Below are 6,643 nucleotides of genomic sequence, written 5' to 3' on the forward strand. Positions count from 1 at the left end.
TCTCAGAATGTACGACCTTTGGGTGCACAAACGGGTTACGATTTACTTAATACAGAGTTGGGTAAAGTTCGGTGGTACGTGCTAAATAATTGTCAGGAGATTGATCACTATCTCAGGTATGTCGTTGTACTAGGTTTAAATAATTCTAAAGATAATGAGGTTAACTTTAACTATTGTTATGTAAAATAATATGATAAATTATACTATACAGTGAGCACATGGACAAACCTAAGATGGAAGGCATCGAGGATATAGTGGCAAGACACGAGTCAGAATTTTCTGGATGGTTTGAACAACGTGAATGAACTAAACTCTATAATATATGTTACATGATGAAAGTTTTAACTCTAGCTAATATTTACTAAATGACATTATTTAAATTGTTAGATATTGGAACAACATGCTCGTGATCCCGGATCAGTCTCTTTTGAATTGTATGCATTGGCCCGTGGTCCATCAAACAGAGCACTTCGATACACTACATGCACAGTTCGAGGTTATAGATTCCATACTCTGGACCGTGAACGTAATAGAAAAACTCAAAACTGTGGTGTCTTGGTCGAGAGGAATCATGGAACAGATGATATTGATTATTTTAGTATCACTCGTGATATTATTGGATTGAAATATCTGGGTGGGTCTATAACATATGTCTTTAAATGTGATTGGTGGGATCTAGGTGGTGGTCGGGATTCAATATATAGGGATAATCATTTTACGAGTGCCAATACTGCATCTAAATGGTACGAAGATGATTCATTCGTACTGGCTTGTCAAGCTACTCGAATCTATTACTTGATTGATCCAATGAAAAGTGCTGATAAAGATAGTGGAGAGATAACTTCGCGAGTTGTACAAAAATTTATCCCTCGAAATATATATGAAGTAGGAACGAGTGCAGATTACGACAATAGTGGAGATGAAGATGATACTCCAAATGTTGAGGCCTACCAGGAAGATGGAGGAGGGGGTATTAACTTATTTGTTGACCTCGGTGCACTCAAGTTGCTCCCCTTATGTAGAGATGACGTCCCACTCATCCATCTCGACCTGTCTTCATTAAATTATCATTCAATTGAAGAAAGTGAGAAAAGTAAAGAAGAAGAGTCAGAAGAAGAAGACGAACAAGAGTCCAGGAGGGAAGTGGATAAGGATGACGAAGAAGAGCTTGATGATGATGACGAAGATGTTATACAGAGAGATTCTAAAACAAACATGGAAAATACATCCGAAGATGAAGACTAAAAGTACTAAAAAGTTTATTCATATACAACCATTATAGAGTTTTATAATAAATATAAATTTATTCTAATAATATTTTTTTGTTATATATAATCATTTCCAAGTATGTTGCCAAAAAGACAAAGGAGAAATGTGCCTCCTCCACCGAGTCCAAGTCCTGAACCCATTGAGGACTCCCCACCTGAGGAGTCCATTCCCAAAGATGAAGTTAACATTACAGAGAACGATGCACAGTTGACACCTACCGGTAATGAATGTTTATGTTAATACTATATATAATCAAGAGGTTTGTTTCAATAAATAATATATATAACCTTCAAAATTATACTATCATCTATTAGTTGCTGCATCTGCTCGTCGTGGTAGTGGCTATACACGCGACATCTCACTTGAGAAAAATCGAAAGCATGGTAAATTGAAAATCACAATTCCTAATAATTCTACTGTAGGAGTGAATGATAGTGCAGCAACGCTTTCCTCCTATATTGGCACAGTAGTTCGAGCTTACGCTCCATTTTATGTGCGCTCCTGGAGAGATGTGCCGAATGAGATTAAGGAACACATTCGAAGTTGTGTGCTGGTGAGTTTACTTATTATATCATTTTTTTCACCTACATTAGTTTATCATATTTTTAACGTAATTAATTTATAATTAGGATGAATTTGACCTCGACTTTGGTCGTAGCGAGGATTTGAGAACTGTGAATGAGTTAATGGCTACACTATTCCAACATCACAAGGGACGATGTCACGACCATTTCAAGAAATTTGAGACGTTTGAAGAGGTTGCATAGTGCCCTTTCCAGCAGATGAAATTAGACGACTGGATAAAGTGTTGTGATCTTTTTGCCTCTCCAGAATATCAGGTATTCTAGATTTATTTTCTATAATTATTTACATTTATATTTGTTGTTTATATTATATGTATGTACATATATTACAATTAACGATGGGAATTATTTTTGTAGTACTTAAGTTCTACAAATGTAAATAATAGATCTGCTCTGACTATTCACCATCGTGCTGGTTCAAGATCATTCTATCGTCTTGCTGAAAAAATGGTAATTAATAAATGCAATAATTCATATTTTTTCTTATTATTCTTTTATATAAGTACTAACACTGTCTTTTTCAAATTGCTAATGTCGTTTTCTTAGAAACGTGATGATCCTGAAAACTTTTCCCTCATTCATGTCTATGATGCTGCTCACACTAATGAGCATAGTGAGTGGATGGATCCTGCAGCTGCGATTAATTATGTAAGCGGTGTTCCTTTTGTTAAATAAATTATGTAACATGTGATTAAATTAGTTTTTATTTGTATATCTTTTAATATGTTACTTATTGTGTGTTTTGATCTTTCAAACTGTAGGGAAAAATGATGGAGATGCAGTCAGCTTCTGGAGAATCCTCTCCTAGTGACTTGGACATTTTTTTACAGGTGCTTGGACTCAACTCTAGTATGGCAAGAGGTTTGGGACGATCTTTCAAGCATTCCGGTTCATCTTTCTCAACTTCATCGACATCATAAATTAATAATCTTACCAAAAATTTAGAAGTTTCACGACGCAAGAATGAGTATATGAGGTCTAGATAGCAAGAGTGGAGTCCCTCTTAAAGCGACAGTCTCATTTAGAGACGCGTTTGCAGGACCAACAAAGAGACCAGGAGGAAAGAATCCGTAGTGAGGTCCAAGAGCAAGTGCAGCGGGATATGATGCTGCAAATGGAGCGTGTTATGTCATTGCAACAGAATCGTGCTGGGCGAGGAAAGAAAAAGAAATGAATTTTATCTGTGTATTATGTTTTTAACATCTAATTTGAAAACAGTTTCAAACAATGTTGGTTGTGAAATATGTACTGTAATATAAAACAATTGGTTTGTTTATTAAGTGGATGAGTTTACCATTTCTGATATGTACGTTTGAATGTAAATAAAATACGTTTCAATAGTATTACACGTTCGAAAATACATTCGAACGTAACCATACAAAATAGTAACAAAATGTTCGAACGTTTAAACCAAAGTTAAAAAAACGTTCGAATGTCAAAAAAGTTTAACGTTCCAAACATCCGAATGTACACTTTACGTTCGAACTCTACTCTCTTAACATTCGAATTAACGTCCGAACGTTATGATACAAACGTTCGGACAATATTTCCTTTTCGTTGGATTCAAGATTCGAACGTAAAGTTCGCACGTATAAACGTTCGAACGTTTACATTATACTTCCGAACTATAATCAACAAACGTTACCTTTTCTCGTTCGGATGTCAGCTCATCTTTTTTATGTTCGAACATAATATTTTAAGTTCGAACGTAATTTTCTATGACAGATTCTAACCGTCACAGAAAATAATATGTTCGAACGTTATTTCAAACGGCAGATCCCCAACCGTCACTAAAAATATTTTTAGTGACGCTTGTACAGTAAACTGTCACCAAATGTAATCCATGACGCACATTACGTGACAGTGGTGGTGACGGTCAGAAATCGTCACCAAATATATTTCGTGACCTTTTTTTCCATTTCTTGTGACAGTTTCATCTGTCACTAAAACCTATTTTTGTTGTACTTTGCATCTCTTTTTCTCTTTTTTACCTTTTTAACATTGTAATTTTATAGCTACTTAATTAGCAAAGTATTTATTTATTTATTTATATAATACCTAAATTTAATTATATAGTAACTTATATTTAAATTAATTACCTTAGATCTGTATATATATAATTTAAGTTGGTAGTTAATATTTAAATATAATTTATAACAACATATTATTATAACTTGATAGTCCATTAAGACAGTTCTAGAAAATTTTCAACTGAGCAGTTTTCTTGGTGTGTCTTGACAAATATATTTGGTTTTAGGTTAATTAATGGCAGTACTTCATGATCCATCTGATAAGATTATATATATATATATATTGTAACACATGTCCTTATGGTGGGTCCTTTTCATAACGATTTTATAAAAATTACGATTCCTTTAAAATTTCTTTTCCATTCATGCCAGGATACAAAAGACTCCATGTCATAAATAAAATTTATTTTTCTTAATTAAAACTTTTAGCGGAAAACATTATATTTCATAATTAAAGTTTTCAATATAAAACATCTTGCCTAGGCCTTCATGATTTTCCCCTTCAGCTGTGCCCGTCTTGACCTATCATGCTCATCTTGTGCCTGGGAGGGCACACATAAAACTAAATGAGTCGATGACTCGTAAGTATTACTTCATACAGTCAAAATATAATAACATAGCTTTTCAGTCATGCAGTTAGCATTTCGTACATACATATCTTATGTTGCGCTTAAACTTTGACTTAAACTAATAAACCAAAAATTTAGTACAGTTTTACCTGCAAGTATACAGGTGTTGTAGTATCTCACAAGGTTGAATCCACAGGGATTGACTTATGTGATAAATAAAATAAACTCAAACAATGAAAAGAAATTACTAAAAGAAACGTCCAATCGAATAATATTACTTAGATGAATATTTATAAAATAACTGAATAAAACTAAAATGATAAAATGAATTGATATAGAGAAAGACTAAGATTTCAAGGATCCGTCTAATAATTTTTAATAGTGTTTCCGATCGATTTACTTCAATTAAACTAGAATAATGAGAGTCCCTTAAGGTTTGAACCACTCAGAATGAAGAAGGCAGCCAAAACGAAATGGAAAAAGTAAACAAAATACTCCCCACCGAGAAAGCGAGAGTTTCCGTCCAAGATGAAAAGGACTAAGGAAAAAATCAAAATAAAAATCTACCGTCCCTCATGTCTTTTCTCAAATCCCCCACTGACTAAGGACTTTCTCTACTCCAACCGACTTTCTCCCAGCAAAATAAACTCAAGCATCGACTTCTTTCATCATTCAATCAAGCACCGACTCTCTTTCCAGACTTACGTTCACACTCCCCTCTCTACCGTCTGACTTCCTCAACTCCACACGTCTCTCCAATTCAGTCAAGCACCGACTTCCTCTCCAATGAAAACTTCAGAAAAATCCCAATGACTGACACTCCTCTCTCAAATCCCCGCCGACTTCTTTCAATGAAAACTCTAGACCTCCAAAAACCTCCCACGTCCCTCACCTACTCAGCCAAAATAATTCCCAATGACCGACTCTCTCTCAACCGATCGACACACCTTCTCATCCAACCTCACATTCACTACTCTCCCTTCTCCTCATTCTGTCCAGCAATATATATATATAGCTGCCTCAAGTCCAAATCCCAGGCGCCAAACGTGAAGTTCTTTCCTCAAAAAAAATAATATCCAATCAATTCTGTTGCACCAACCGACTTCTCTCAATTGAATAGCCGCCTCAAGCTAGATGTGAACATCAAATCTTTCCCTCTATCAATGTAAAAGTCAAGTCAAAAAAATCAACAACCTGCTGCCTCTTATGTTCACACTCCCACGTCCAAGAGCAAACAAAAATAAAATAAAGAGCTGCTTCATGGGACCTCCAAGACGACAGACGTGAAGACACTCCGCCAAAAATATCATCCAATCAACTTGCTGCTGAATTCAAACCGTGCTGCCGTGCTGATGAATTTTCTTTCTCCAATAAATATCTCTTGCATTTTTTTTTTCATAAAGATTCAAAATTCATCACTAGCTAGTCTTTTTTTTTTTTTTTTCCTTTTCCTTTCGGTATACGTCCATACCTCCCACCTCCATGTCCTTCACTTATTTTTCTTTTCAACGTACCTCCACTTGGTTTTAGCCCCCTTTTTAGATTTTGATGTTGCATATGTTTGTCCACTACAAATCATTTTTTTCATCACGTACATCTATGAACAACCAAATAAGAAAGTTATCACCAAAAGACTTCGTCTTTTTTTTAGCTGTCCAAGTACACTGGTTTTTTCCTTCTCTTCTCTTCATTCCTCTCAATTAGTATGTACTTTTAGTCAAAAGTTTCAATCGGATCCCATGTGAATTTTATTTGAGCTAAAAATAAGTAGATAAAAATAGCACTCAAAAATAAATTAAAATAAAAATTAGATTATCAAAAATATATTATATTTGTAAGGAAATATTGTCCAGTTAAATTATAGTTATAAAATTAAGCATAAACATGATATCAATTAATTAAAAATCACAACTTGTATTTATGCTTATTAACCATTTTTTCATCTAAAACTAATAATAGTGTCACGAAAAATTTAAAATACATTGATTCTAAATAGTTAAAATATGCAATATTTCAGCTCAATCATCTTACATTGCATGCATACGTCTTTCTTCTCGTTTTAAGAACTTTGTGAGATGGGGTTTTTCTTTGAATACATGCTTTCTTCTTTAAAACAGCTTCCCACACCTCGCTGCCTTCATTTCTTAAAGAATCTTTTCATGCATTTATCTTTTTACGTACATTCATGTAT

Source organism: Carya illinoinensis, chromosome 11, assembly GCF_018687715.1.
Source record: "Carya illinoinensis cultivar Pawnee chromosome 11, C.illinoinensisPawnee_v1, whole genome shotgun sequence".
In the NCBI taxonomy this organism is placed as follows: domain Eukaryota; kingdom Viridiplantae; phylum Streptophyta; class Magnoliopsida; order Fagales; family Juglandaceae; genus Carya; species Carya illinoinensis.